Consider the following 15,730-nt stretch of genomic DNA (forward strand, 5'->3'; position numbering starts at 1 on the left):
ATTAATGGTAATTAAAAGATGGAAACTACAAGCTATCGAGGAAAACTAAGAAGATTAAATTGGAAGACAAGGAGAAGCCAGGTAGCCATTCTCTCTGAGAGAAAGTATTAAAAATAGGTGAGAGAAATGGAAGAGTAATTTGGATTAGGCCGAAGAAAAATTTTCTGGGCAATAAGTAGGCCTATGTGTGAAGACTAAGGATAAATTATTTTCATGGACTGCTTTGGTCATTCAAACAATTAGCTTAATATTTGAAAGTTGTTTGTTCAAGCAAACTGGATTTTTTTTTAAATATGTTCTGGGCAAACTCAGAGTCCCCAAGTATGCTGATTGGAAATTACCTGTATGTTAACCTCCATTACTTTCAAATATTTCAGTTTTTCTCCATATTTTTCCGGATAGCTTCTCCAGTGTTGATGTTATGCAGTCCCTGATAGGTGTTTTTTGGGTCTTCGACTATTGTTAGGCAGGGTTAATACTTTCTTTTTGTTAGGTAGGAATAAGACATTTTTTCTTTCACAAAGCCCCAGAGCAAATTGTCACCTATGTTAAGCCTGAAGGCCAAGGTGGCCACACAATAGCAGATCCATATTCAATCCATGGACATGGGGGCAGGTGCAGAATTTAAAATTGTGCCTAGACTGATGAGACACACACAGAGAGCTTCTGACACTTCATGGCAGAGCCTCCACAAGCTGCACTTGGCTTTCACAGTCACATTATAGGCCATGTTTTCAGGGCGACCACAAAATCCCTCTGCACGCAAGTTAGAAGTTGTAATATGACCTGTGATAATAAATTTTTTCTTTTATTTATCACGTCAACTTAGAACATCACTAATCCATGCTTTAGATGAACTTCCTTTTTCCTTTCCTGACTAATTGATTAGTTGAAATGTTAGAAAATAGAACATATCATTGCGTTCTTTAAGAAATAAAGACTACTGAATAAAACTCATTGTAGTTAGCCAACAACGACAACCACCAAATAGTTTTCCATTGCTTTCAAGATGATTTGTTTGAATGAATGTAGCTATTATTTTTATTTTATTGTGGTAAGAAGAGTTAAAACACGAGATCTACTCTCTTAAAAGATATTTAAGTGCACAACACAATATTATCAACTATAGGCACAACGTTGTACAACAGATCTCTGGAACTTATTCATCTTGCATAGCTGAAACTTTATACCCATTATTAGCGATTCCCCATTTTACCCTCCTCCCAATCCCTGCAACCATCATTCTACTGTCTTCTTCTACGAGTCTCACTATTTTAGATACCTCATGTAAGTGTAATCGTACAGTATTTGCCCTTTTGTGGCTGGCATCTTTCACTTAGCATAATGTCCTCAAGTTTCATCCATGCTGTAGTATATGACAAGGATTTCCTCTTTTCTCAGACTGAGTAATATTCCATTGTATGTATATACCACATTTTCTTTATTCATTCATCAACATTTAGATTGTTTCCACATCTTAGCTATTGTGAATACTGGTGCAACGAACATGGGAGTGCAGGTATGTCTTCAACATACCGATTTCAATTCTTTTGGAAAAATGCGCAGAGTGGGCTTGCTGAATCATATTACCATTCTATTTTTATAAAAACTTTTATTTTTTCATTATTTTTTTTGAGATGGAGTCTTGCTCTGTTGCCCAGGCTGGAGTGCAGTGGCATGATCTTGGCTCACTGCAAGCTCTGCCTCCTGGGTCCACGCCATTCTCCTGCCTCAGCCTCCCGAGTAGCTGGGACTACAGGCGCCCGCCACCACACCAGGCTAATTTTTTTGTATTTTTAGTAGAGACGGGGTTTCACCATGTTAGCCAGGATGGTCTTGATCTCCTGACCTCGTGATCTACCCACGTTGGCCTCCCAAAGTGCTGGGATTACAGGCGTGAGCCACTGTGCCTGGCCTAAAAGCTTTTATTTTAACTTCAGGAGTACATGTGCAGGTTTGTCACATAAGTAAACATGTGTCATGGAGGTTTGTTGTACAGATTATTTCGTCACCCAGGTATTAAGCCTATTACCCATCAGTTATTTTTCCTGATCCTCTCCCTCCTCCCACCCTCCACCTTCCAATAGGCCCCAGTGTGTGTCATTTCCCTCTATGTGTCCATGTGTTTGTTCTCATCATTTAGCTCCCACTTATAAGTGAGGACACACGGTATTTGATTTTCTGTTCCTCTTGTCAAGGGGAATGTTAACCTTCTCTCCTTTCATACAATATTCTATTTTAATTTTTTGAGGAAAGTCCATAGTGTTTTCCATAATGGCTGTGCTAATTGCCATTCACTCTAACAGTGGCCAGGGTTTCCTTTTTTCGCTGCCAGCACTTGTCATCTTGTATCTTTTTGATGATAGCCATCTGAACAGTTTCGAGGTGATATCTCATCGTGGATTTGGTTTGCATTTTCTTGATCTTGGTGATATTGAGCATCTTTTCATATACTGGTTGGCCATTTGTATGTCTTCTTTGGAGAAATGTCTATTCAAGTCCTTAGCCCATTTTTAAAATGACTTAATAGGTTTTTTGCTGAGTTGTAGGAGTTTCTTATATATTTTGGATATTAACCACTTATCAGATACATGGTTTGTAAGTATTTTCTCCCATTATGTAGGTTACCTTTGCACCCTGTTGATCATTTCCTTTGCTGTGCAGAAGGCATTTATTTATTTATTTATTTATTTATTTATTTAGAGACAGAGTCTCACTCTGTTTCCCAGGCTGGAGTGCTGTGGCATAATCTCAGGACACAGCAACCTCCGCCTCCCAGATTCAAGCAATTCTCCTGCCTCAGCCTCCCCAGTAGCTGGGATTACAGATGTGCACCACCACACCCAGCTAATTTTTGTATTTTTAGTAGAGACGGGGTGTCACCTTGTTGGCCATGATGGTTTCGAACTTCTGACCTCAAATGATCCACCTGCCTCGGCCTCCCAAAGTGCTGGGATTACAGATGTGAGCCGCGGCTCCCAGCCTGCAGAAGAAGCTTTTTGGTTTGATGTAGTCCCACTAACCTATTTTTGCTTTTGTTGCCTGTGCTTATGGTGTCATATCCATTAAATCATTGCCAAGACCAATGTCATGATGCTTTTTCCTGTTTTCTTCTAGGAGTTTTATAGTTTCAGGTCTTACACTTAAGTCTTTAATCCATTTTGAGTTGATTTTTGTGTAAGATTTAAGGTAAAGGTTCAATTTTATTATTTTGCACGTGGATATCCAGTTTTCCCAACACCATTTGTTGAATAGATTATCCTTTCCCCATTGTATATTCTTGGCACCCTTGCTGAAGATGAGTTGACCATATATGTGTGGATTTATTTCTGGCTCTCTGTTCTGCTCAATTGGTCTATATGTCTGTCTTTATGCCTGTACCATATTGTTTTAACTACTGTAGATTTGTGATATATTTTGAAATCAGGAAGTGTGGTGCCTCCTGCTTTGTTTCTTTCTCAAGATTGTTTTGGCTACTTGAGGTCTTTTAGGTTTCATACGAATTTTATAATTGTTTTTCTATTTCAGTAAAAAAAGGATTTAGCTATTTTTAATGCAACTGTTTTTAATAGATAAGATTTATTTTTCATGTGTGTTTGAGATCAGGAAGGAAGAAACGAAGCACATAGCCTTTGGGGAACTAGTATAAATCAGCTTTTGAATGAAATTCTAATGTGCCAGCTATTTTCAACCCAAATGATGATCAACAGTTGGTAAAAGTTCAGACTTTTCAGGGTTGCAAGTGACTGATAACAAACTTGAGCGTAAGCCAAAAGGGAAATTTTTTATCAGGACACGAAGACTTCTTCCAGAATACATTGGGGGGCCAGGACATGGGGGATTAAACGCAGGAGCGTGAATGCCACTCCCCAGTCTCTCTGTCTGCTAGCTGACTTTACTGACATCTGCAGTCCCTGTACTGGTAAACAGGCCACCAACAATTCTAAGTTTTACATGTTACTGTTAGACAAATAAAAATAACATAAACTAATGTGCTTCACACAATTGTAGGACGAGGCCCAGAGGCCAGGGGGTAGGATCTTGTCGTAACAGGACTGTTCTCAATGCAGCCATAGGAATAGAGAAGGGAGAAGCAGTTTTCAGAAGAAGGGATGCTGAATCCACAAAATAATAGGTTTCCGCAAAAGAGTTAAACAAAACAAAACAAAGGCCCACCTCGATTCAATGTCTTTGGTTGTAAATTTTCTTACATGGGAAATGGTGATATATACTAAGAATTATTGTAGGGATCAAATATTATAATATATATAATACATAGAGAATGTATTTAAATGGTAGCTGTTATTGAATTATACCAACCATATTATATGTCTTTATCCCTAGGGTTTTACTCCTAATAATAATAGTTTTATATGAGTGCATGCATAGGATATGTTTTTCATATTATTATTAAATTAGAAGGAATGACTTCATATTAGAACATTAACAGACTTTAAAAGCCACAGTTAGAAAAAGAGGGAACTAAGTTAAAATATAATTACAGAACTGCGTTTCAAAAGATTAGCTAGGAATGGGTCCCATTAAAGATTATGCACCATAATATAGTAGTTTAGCTGCATCAGAGAGAAGAGCTGAAATGTAGAGTGTAGTGAAATTGAGAAGACTGAAGAAAGGGGGAACTGGAAGTTATAAAGCAGAAACAGAAAATAAAATAATTAGGAACTGCCCAAAAGAAGTAGTATTTTGATCCCATATCAAGGATTGTTGAATGACATCAACTATTAAGGCCCAGGAACACTGGGAATAAGAAAGTGGTGATTTGGCGAGAAGGCTTTTGAAGAGTAATAATGGGAGGAAAGGGTGAGAGATTAAGTGATCTATCTACCCAGATTATCGCAGTGAGTCAGAAACAAAATCCAGACTAAAGAGATCCCTGTGTCCAGCCAGGCAGTCAATCCTTCACAGACAATAGCCTTGGAAATTAATCAAATGACTAGACTAGCAGCAAAAAAACGAGATGGTGCAGCCTAAAGCGAGATGCCTGCAGATGGATAACTGTGAAGGAGATTGGGGATTGTTCTTGTTTGCACAATGGCCTTTGGAGTACCTCAACTCCTGAAGGGGTGGCCTGCCCCTCCACACCTGTGGGTATTTCTCGTCGGGTGGGACGAGAGACTGAGAAAAGAAATAAGACACAGAGACAAAGTATAGAGAAAGAACAGCGGGCCCAGGAGACCGGCACTTAACATACAGAGGACCAGCACCGGCACGGTCTCTGGGTTTCCTCAGTATTTATTGATTACTATTTTCACTGTCTCAGCAAGAGGAATGCAGTAGGAAAGCAGGGTGATAGTGGGGAGAAGGTCAGCAAGAAAACATGTGAGCAAAGGAATCTGTGTCACAAATATGTTCAAGGGAAGGTACTATGCCTGGATGTGCACGTAGGCCAGATTTATGCTTCTCTCCACCCAAACATCTCAGTGGAGTAAAGAGTTGCAGAGCAGCATTGCTGCCAACATGTCTCGCCTCCCGCCACAGGGCGGCTTTTCTCCTATCTCAGAATAGAACAAATGTACAATCAGGTTTTATACCGAGACATTCCATTCCCAGGGGCAGGCAGGAGACAGAGACCTTCCTCTTATCTCAACTGCAAGAGGCCTTCCTCTTTTGCTAATCCTCCTCAGCACAGACCCTTCACGGGTGTTGGGCTGGGGGACGGTCAGGTCTTTCCCATCCCATGAGGCCATATCTCAGGCTATCACACGGGAAGAAACCTTGGACAATACCCGGCTTTCCAGGGCAGAGGTCCCTGCAGCTTTCCGCAGTGCATCGTGCCCCTGGTTTATGGAGAATGGCGATGACTTTTACCAAACATACTGCCTGTAAACATTTTGTTAACAAGGCACATCCTGCACAGCCCTAGATCCCTTAAACCTTGATTCCATACAACACATATTTTTGTGAGCTCAAGGTTGGGGCAAAGTTACAGATTAACAGCATCTCAGGGCAAAGCAATTGTTCAGGGTACAGGTCAAAATGGAGTTTCTTATGTCTTCCTTTTCTACATAGGCACAATAACCGTCTGATCTCTCTTTCTTTTCCCTACAACTCCCTTCAGCCTTACTCTAAAATATGCCATGACTAACATCTAGCCAGTAGATCATAATGAAATGCCATTTAACATCCCTCACTGCCTGCATCAAAGGGAAAAATACTGCCAGGTCCAGAACCGTTGGTGTGTCTGTCGTTAAGTAGTGGTGACGCATGGGCACGTAACATCAGCCTCTTCCCTGACAGCAGAGAAATGAAGTGTAAAGAGCCTCATTCCTTAGTGCCTTAGAATAGATCTAAAAGAGAAAAGTCTGCCAGCTACGTGCAGTGACAGAAGAGGATCTAAATAAGGACAGCAGAAGAGAAAACTGCAAGCTAGCCGGTGTTTAGTTATCTGTGGTGCCTCCTAACCTCACCTTGGTGGGACCTGCCAGCAGCCAGCCTGCTCTTCCTCTCTGCCAGCCTACCCCTTCCTACCCACCCTCCTTCCTTCTTTGAACAAACTCTGAACAACAGATTTAGTTGTGTACTCGGTATTTTTTATATAGCTTGAAGAGCCTTTGTCATATTTTATTCTAACTTTTAATATGTCTGTTTTCCACCCTAAATGCAAATGCCTCTAAGTTCCACCATGCATCTCACCCATCTTCCTCCAGAGCACCAGGCACACATACACCTGGCACTCCTGGGAGGTGCCCAACAGAAAATTGAATAAAGGAGCTTTTATTTCCACCTAGTTACAAACTAGGGATTCGTCACCACTAAAATGCTGCTGACAGCATCCGAAGATGTGGCACCCACCAGGCAATGAGGGTTCAATGGTAAAACCTCAGGAAAAGGAGGAGGTGCTGAAAGGATTCCTGGGTCGCCTCTAAAAGCCCAAGCCAGCTCTGCAGTGTGGTAGCAGCACAAGGTGGGGAGCAAGCTGGAGGGATGGGGCCGGGATAGGGTGAGGCAAGTAGGGGACTCCCAGGGACACAAAAGTTAAGGGGGTGCCAAAAAAAAAACTCAGTCATGATAAATAATATTATAATGCAATCTGTTATAAAACAAAAATTAATGCAAAAATCCGTGCTGAAAAAAAATGTCAAAGTTTTAAATAAATACACTGTGTCAGTGACTTTTCCTTTTGCCTCAGGCCCCATTCTGGTTTCTGCATGTGTTGGCTAATAGAATGGAAACAAAAGGACCCTGGATTGGGTGTCCCAAGTCCTGGACCCCTGGCTGGGAGCATGGGGTCATTCTCCTCATCTCTAAGGTGAAGGATGTGGGAGTAACTATCAGAATCACTGCAGGAGACAGATGGTGTCTCAAATTGGGTAATTTGAGGAGTTGAATAAAAGGACTGTTTACAAAGGTGTGGGCAATGTGCAGGAAAAATGCAAGGAAGCATGCAGTGTCCCAGGACCAAGAGCAGAGAGGAGCTGTCACTCAGCCTCCTGGGCACAGAATGGGTAGGAGGGCACAGACAGGAACAGGAGGGGCAAAGGAAGACATCCAGCCCTGGAGCTATCAGGCCTCTAAGGTCCTGCTGTGGTTTTAAAACTTGTCTGCAAATTCTTTGACACTCTTCTCACAAAAAGGTAGAGGCTAATTCTCTTTCCATGTGACCTCTTAGGCTAAGTTAGAAAAAAAGCAAAATGCCTTCAGCCTGGAGTTTTCTCTCTCTCGTGCAATATGTGGCTTTGGTACCCTGAGCCACCATGAAAGAAGTCCAGCTACCAGGAAGCCACTATGCTGGAGAGGTCACATGGAGAGACCACATACAGGGAGATGCCCTGGAGCCCTAGCTGTTTCGGTCCTCAAATGTTTGATTATCACAGTCTGGGTACCAGATGTGTGAGTAAAGAAGCCCTAGAGGTGACCTGGTTCCAGCCACCATCTGACTGCACCATCATGAGAGAACCCAAGACAGAACCACCCCACTGTGGCACATGTATACATATGTAACAAACCTGCACGTTGTGCACATGTACCCTAAAACTTAAAGTATAATAATAAAAAAAAGAACCACCCCACTGAATACTTCACAATGTCTAACCCATAGGAACCACGAGAGATAATAAATGACTGTTGTTTTAAGCCACTAAGTTTTGGAGTGATGCATTATTCAGGAATAGGTAACTAATACACGCCCTTTCCATTTCTAATTTTCTACATTCTCTGGGGCTCTGAACTAGGGAGTCCCCAAGTGCTCCAGCTGTATGACAACCTTTGTCTGTGAAACCCTTGAGCTGAATCACCATCTGTGAGGCATAGCCTTGGGCCCAGATGGCTATTTCTAAACTGAATCAACATCTGTAAAAACAAGCTGACTGGTGCCAAGCTCAACTTGTGGGGGCATAGGAAGTGGATGAAGAGCTGATACTAAATTACCCGAGTGTCTCAGCCCTGAGCCCAGCACACTCTCACCAGCTGGTGTTGGAATTATGTATGAAAGATCAATAAACCCTGCTCCTTTTTCAATGCTGACATTTTAACATTTCTAATCATTACTATTGTGCAAACAAACAAGTTTCCTCTAAGTCATTTAGGAGAAGACAGTCATTTAATATTAAAGAAATAGAGGTTTTTGCTTTTTTTTTTTTTTTTTTTTTTGGCCAATATAATAGCTATACTGGGCTAGGTATGGTGGCTCATGCCTGTAATCCCAGCACTTTGAGAGGCCGAGGCAGGTGGATCACCTGAGTTCAGGAGTTCAAGACCAGACTGGCCAACATGGTGAAACCCCGTCTCTACTAAAAATACAAAAATTAGCCAGGCATGGTGGCGGGCACCTATAGTTCCAGCAACTCAGGAGGCTGAGGCAGAAGAATTGCTTGAACCCAGGAAGCGGTTGCAGTGAGCAAAGATCGCACCACTGCACTTCAGCCTAGGCAACAAAGCAAGACTCTGTCTAAAAAATAATAATAATAAAATAATAATATTTATATGGTAGGTCCCATTCATGTTTTTAAATATCATGGTATAAAACTCACCAGAACACTGAATACTTTTAGAGTTAAAAAGTAAACATCCAGAACCAACTGAAAGTGCTCTCAATGGCCAAAAATGGAACAATTTGAGCAACAAAATAAAGTAATATTGGATTATAAACCAGTGAATAAAATAAATTAAAAAATAAAACAAATCCATACTAATATAAATGATTGAATAAATTAATAAATGTGGAGAAGAGACAAGTCTCCTGCCCAGAAGAATCCCAAATAATTTATCTTGATTCTCTGCCATCAAGGGGGGGAGCATAACTCCCCGCTCCTTAAAAGTGCACTTCACATAGTGACTTCCCTCCAAAGAGGATAGCATGAGAAGGGGGAAGGGAGGGGTGGAGTGGGTGGGGAGTAACTCTACAGTGGAGAAGCCTGACAAACACTATCTCAATCCCAGTCAACATCAACAGTGATGAATCACATTGGTAGTATCTACCCTTGTGTACTAGTCTGTTCTCACGCTGCTAATAAGTACATACCCAAGACTGGGTCATTTATAAAGAAAAAGAGGTTTAATGGACTCACAGTTTTACATGGCTGGGGAGGCCTCACAATCATGGCAGAAAGTGAAGGGGGAGCAAAGGCACCTCTTACATGGCAGCAGGCAAGACAGCGTGTGTAGGGGAACCACCCTTTATAAAACCATCAGGTCTCATGAGACTTATTCACTATCACAAGAACAGCATGGGAAAAACTCACCCCATGATTCAATTGCTTCCTGCCGGGTCCCTCCCAGGGCATGTGGGGATTATGGGGGTGACAATTCAAGATGAGATTTGGGTGGGGACACAGACAAACCATATCACTTTGACATTGTAAAAGGAAAACAAAAATCTTGGCGCCCCAATTCACTATGCCAAAACGAAAAAAATTAAGCTGAAAGTTGAGTCATGCAAGAAACTGTCTTTCCTTTTGTTCTTGCATGTACAGCCTGCAGAACGGTGAGCCAATTAAACCTCTTTTCTTTACAGATTACCCAGTCTCAGATATTTCTTTACAGCAATGCAAGAACTGTATTAGTCAGGGTTCTCCAGAGAACACCCATAACCCAATCTGATCATGAGTAAAACAGACAAATTCCAACAGAGGGGCATCCTGACCAGTACTTCTCAAAATTGTCAAGATCATCAAAAACAAGAAAAGTCTGAGCAACTGTCCTAGTCAAGGGGAACCTAAGGAGACACGACCAGCAAATGTAATGGAGTATCTTAGATGGGATCCTGGACTAGAAAAAGAACATTTGGTAGAAACTAAAGAAATCTGAATAAACTATGGACTCTAGTTAATACTATTACATAGAGATTGGTTCATGAGGCTGGGCATGGTGGCTCACGCCTGTAATCCCAGCACTTTGGGAGGCCGTGGTGGGTGGATCACTTGAGGTCAGGAGTTCAAGATCAGCCTGGCCAACATGGTGAAACCCCTTCTCTACTAAAAATACAAAAATTAGCTAGGTGTGGTGGCAGATGCCTGTAATGCCAGCTACTCAGGAGGCTGAGGCAGGAGAATCACTTGAACCCAGAAGGTGGAGATTGCAGTCAGTTGAGATCGTGCCCGCTACACTCAAGCCTGGGTGACAAAGCAAGGCTCCATCTCAAAAAAAAAAAAAAAAAGAAAAAAATTGCCACTTAATTCCATTCACATTCACCTATAGTTATTCCCTGCATTTTCCTCAGCCTCCTTTGCTCCGGATCCCATCTCCACCAGGCTGCAAAACCTTCTCTGTTAGGTTCCTCCTAATTTTTACATCTACTGATCATGTCCTTTGTTCCTTGACTTCTCTGCCATTTTTTGACAGTTTCTCTTTTTCTCTTTTTGGAATTTATTCCTTTGGTTTTAGGTAAATTTGATTTTTTTTTTTTTTTTTTTGAGATGGAGTCTTGCTCTGTTGCCAGGCTAGAGTGCAGTGGCATGATCTCGGCTCACTGCAACCTCCGCCTTCTGGGCTCAAGTGATTCTCCTGCCTCAGCCTCCCAAGTAGCTGGGACTACAGGCATATGCCACCATGCCCAGCTAATTCTTGTATTTTTAGTAGAGATAGGTTTCACCATGTTGGTCAGAATGGTCTCGATCTCTCGACCTCGTGATCCGCCCGCCTCAGCCTCCCAAAGTGCTGGCATTACAGGCGTGAGCCACCGCGCCTGGCCCAGTAAACCTGATTTTTTAAAGGAGTCAGACGTGCCAATTTTAAAAACATTGAAAAAATGAATTAGGCTGGACGTGGCGGCTCGCACCTGTAATCCCAGCACTTTGGGAGGCCGAGGCAAGTGGATCACCTGAGGTCAGGAGTTCGAGACCGGCCTAGCCAACACTGTGTAACCTGGTCTCTACTAAAAATACAAAAATTAGCCGGGTGTGGTGGTGTGTGCCTGTAATCCCAGCTACTCAGGAGGCTGAGGCAGGAGAATTGCTTGAACTCAGAAGGCAGAGGTTGCAGTGAGCCAAGATCGCACCATTGCACTCCGACCTGGGCAACAAGAGCAAAACTCCATTAAAAAAAAAAAAAAAAAAAAGAGTTAAACACCAATTTTGTTTCATACTATTTCACCCTTTATATGATATATAAAAATTTGCAGCCCCAGGCCGGGCGCAGTGGCTCACGCCTGTAATCCCAGCACTTTGGGAGGCCGAGGCAGGCAGATCACGAGGTCAGGAGATCGAGACCATCCTGGCTAACACAGTGAAACCCTGTCTCTACTAAAAGTACAAAAAATTAGCCAGGCGTGATGGTGGGCGCCTGTAGTCCCAGCTACTCGGGAGGCTGAGGCAGGAGAATGGCATGAACCCGGGAGGCGGAGCTTGCAGTGAGCCGAGATCGTGCCACTGTACTCCAGCCTGGGTGACAGAGCGAGATTCTGTCTCTAAAAGAAAAAAAAGAAAAAAAAAAAAAATTTGCAGCCCCAAACTTAATAGTTGATTTTATTTACATCTTAGACATTGGAAGAGCAGAGCAGTCAAAGAATAATAGTGCCAAGGTTTTTCCTTTCAAAATCTATTTTTTCTCTAATCTGAAAATATGATCCTAAAGAAATATATCATTTGTAATTATCTGGGGTGGGGAGCTGTCATAATAGGTGGTCCTTAAAGTTACTGGCCATGTCATAGGGAGGCAGTGAGATATGAAGACAGGGATGCATATTTCAAAATTTCAGGTTTAGGTTTAGAATTTTTTTTGCGTGATGAGCAAATAAAGGGATAGAGGCACATTCTATTAGTTTAAAAACATGGGGCCCTGGAACAACTTGATATCTATATGGGAAAAAAACATGATCTCTACTTCACACCATACATAAAAATTAATTTGAGATGGGTCACACACATAGACGTAAAAACTAAAACTATAAAATATGTAGAGGGAAACATAGGGGAATGCCTTTGCAATGTTGGGACAGGTAAAGATTTCCTAGGTTACAGAAAGCACTAACCATTAAAAAACTAATAAATTAAACTTCATTAACATTAAACATTTCTGTTCATCAGAAGACACTGTGGGGGCTCAGAAAGTGATGCCCCCAAGTGAAGGCTTCAGAAGCAGCCTCAAAAGCAAAGTTCCTCTGGCTCTCTCCTGCTTTCCTGTCTTTCACCTCTCATTCTTCTTCAAGACAAGCCACAGAAACTAGAATTTCTCTTCTGCAAAGTGGTTCATAAAAACCAGAACCCAAAAATCCCCAAAGCCAGCCATAAAACATGAAATACTACTCTAACCTTCCCCTGCCTTTTTGAGTAAGAACCGGACATAAAGAAATTCTCTTACCTACTTTGTTTGATTGTAGGTCATGGAACTACCTTTCCACAAAGGGGCCTGGCCCATACCCAGGAGGAAAGAGTGAAGCCAAGAAGAATCTGAATAGACAGGCATTGATGGAGTCCCCTGTCTATTCCCATTAGGTCATACCTTTTTGACCAATCTCATTTCTTTTTTTGTTTGTTTGTTTGTTTTTTTGTTTGTTTGTTTTTTGTTTTTTGAGACAGAGTCTCATACTGTTGCCCAGGTTGGAGTGCAGTGGCGCGATCTCGGCTCACTGCAACCTCTGCCTGCTGGGTTCAAACTCTTGCCTCAGACTCTTGAGTAGCTGGAATTACAGGCATGCACCACCGTGCATGACTAATTTTTGTATTTTTTGTAGAGACAGGGTTTCACCATGTTGGCCCAGCTGATCTTGAACTCTTGACCTCTATAAAGCTCTAGAAAAGAAAAGGGGAATGAAAGAGCAGCAGAAACATAATAGGGATGAAAAGAAGAAAGGGAGAAAATCACACAGAAAGGAAGAGGTCTTAGGTTGCCTCCTTTCTTTTTTTTTTTTTTTTTTTTGAGACAGGATCTTGCATTGTTGCCCAGCCTGGAGTGCAGTTGTGCAATCATGGCTTACTGCAGCATCGACCTCCTGGGCTCAAGCAACCCTCCTGTCTCAGCCTCCTGAGTAGCTGGGACCACAGATGTGTGCCACCACATCCAGCTATTTTTTTTAATGGTAGAGACAAGGTCTCACTATGTTGCCCAGGCTGATCTTAAACTCCTGGGCTGAAGCGATCTGCTCACCTCGACCTGCCAAAGTGCTGGGATTATAGGCATGAGCCACTGTGCCTGGCCTACCAACATTTTGTGAATTGTAAAATATAAAATAGGTAGGGAAGAATATATAAAATGCACATCTAAAATTTAAATAAGAATAATAAAATGTATTATTATACTATCTATATTCCTATCACTCTAGTTCTTTAAAAAAAAAATCAAACATTACCAAGGTATTACCCCAGGTGCAACCCCTTCCTCCTCATTACATAGGGCAAGAGTATTCATTCCCCTGCTTTTTTTTTTCTTTTGGTTATATCACCTACATATGTGTCCTTAAGTGATATGTTGCTTAATTTTGCAATCTTGAGGGGCAAGCATAAATTTAGCCTTTATGAAGAAGCCATTTCCAATATCTTATCTGGAAGGGTCAGAGTCTGGCTGTTGGTGTCCTGGACCTGAGTGGAAAGGTCAGGGAGGGCTCTGCAGCTGGGATTTGCTGAGCATAAGATCACTTATTCTTTCTGTTTTGCGTATGACGATCAGACTTCCAACTGTGTCTAGTGTCCATAATACAGAGAATAAGCTTCCATACTCCTGTTGGGTGAAGGATGAGGGGCTCAAGGGCTGAGGAATGACGAACGAGAGACCGTCTCTTGAGATCTCGCAGCTTCTCAGACAACCTTTCCCAGTGCTCCTTCTTTCGGTGCCCTTGCGTCTTCCCTCTTCCCATCTCCATCCCCAGTGGCAATCCTAGGCAGGATTCTGCAGCCTAAAGCAGCTTGGTTCATTTACCCACTGCAGCCTTGAGGTTAGGCTTTTGCGAGCCTACCAAACCAGTTTCCAAAATGTTTCCAGCTTCCAAAACATTCTTGCTGTTGTTTCCTTCATGGTTTTGTGTGTGTGTGTGTGTGTGTGTGTGTGTGTGTGTGTAGGAACTTTAATGGAGTTTTGGGAGAGAGTAAAATTGGATGCTGATTCAATCTGCCATCCTCACTTCACAAATATTTTTTTGATTGACTTTTTTCTCTATTACACCAAAAAATTATATGTTCATGGTTTTAAAAAATTGTTTAAAATATAAATAAAAAAGAAAAACCATAAATCAGCCTTAATCCTACCATGTAGATATAACCATGGTTAACGTTTTGATATTTATCCTTTCAGATATGTACAAAATTTTTCTTATAAAAATAAGCTTATAGTGCACATACTAATTTGCAATATGATTTCTCATTTTTATTGTTATTTTTCAGAGATGCAATATGATTTCTTCATGTCACATATCACAAACATGTTTTTATATCATTAAATATACTTTTTCCACGTCATTTAAATGGGCACACAGCATTTTACTGGCATATGATATTATTTTATTTTATCAATTCCCTATTAATAAACATTTCTATTATTTCTAATAGAATAATTTACTATTGTAATCAAACTGATATATAATTTAAAAGTCGTTATTTTGGCCGGGCACGCTGGCTCACGCCTGTAATCCCAGTACTTGGGGACGCCGAGGCGGGCAGATCACCTGAGATCAGGAGTTCGAGACCATCCTGGCCAACATGGTGAAACCCCATCTCTACTAAAAATACAAAAATTAGCCGGGTGTGGTGGTGTGCACCTGTATTCCCAGCTACTTGGGAGGCTGAGGCAGGAAAATCGCTTGAACCCGGGAGGTGGAGGTTGCAGTGAGCCGAGATCATGCCATTGCACTCCAGCCTGGGTGACAACTGGTGACAAGAGTGAAACTCCATCGCAGAAAAAAAAAAGTCATTATTTTGAGTCTTTAGACTTAAAGGTAAAGGCTTAAGCCAATTAATTCTCAAAGGTGATATTCTTTGAGTCTAGATTCAAGGATAAATCAACAGACCAGGGAGAAGGCAGTACCACATCTAGTATCAGAGGCACGTTAGATCAATTACTTTTCATAAAATTTTGAACACTGTGAATCAGATATGTTCCCCAATATTCACTCATTGCCTTCCTTTCCATTTAGAGGAGAGATGGAAAGAAAAGGAATAGAAACATGAGGCCAGACTGAGCAAAGTGGTTGCTTACTTTATGATGCTAAGATGGTGGATTTTAGATTGCATTTCATAGCACACTATTCCTGTCTGTGAAGACCTCTAGGTATTCTGAGATCGAGAAAGGTCAAATTAATCTCAATGATGTGTCAAATTAGTAATCATATTAATTCCATATTGTC

General features: G+C 41.5%; 1 pseudogene; it reads right to left on the reverse strand.

Annotated features, from left to right (window-relative positions):
• Positions 1-2,152: 2,152 nt before the first annotated feature.
• Positions 2,153-2,232, reverse strand: LOC112209359 (U6atac minor spliceosomal RNA; annotated as a pseudogene).
• Positions 2,233-15,730: the final 13,498 nt, after the last annotated feature.

The sequence above is a fragment of the Pan troglodytes genome, chromosome 4, assembly GCF_028858775.2.
Source record: "Pan troglodytes isolate AG18354 chromosome 4, NHGRI_mPanTro3-v2.0_pri, whole genome shotgun sequence".
In the NCBI taxonomy this organism is placed as follows: Eukaryota; Metazoa; Chordata; class Mammalia; order Primates; family Hominidae; genus Pan; species Pan troglodytes.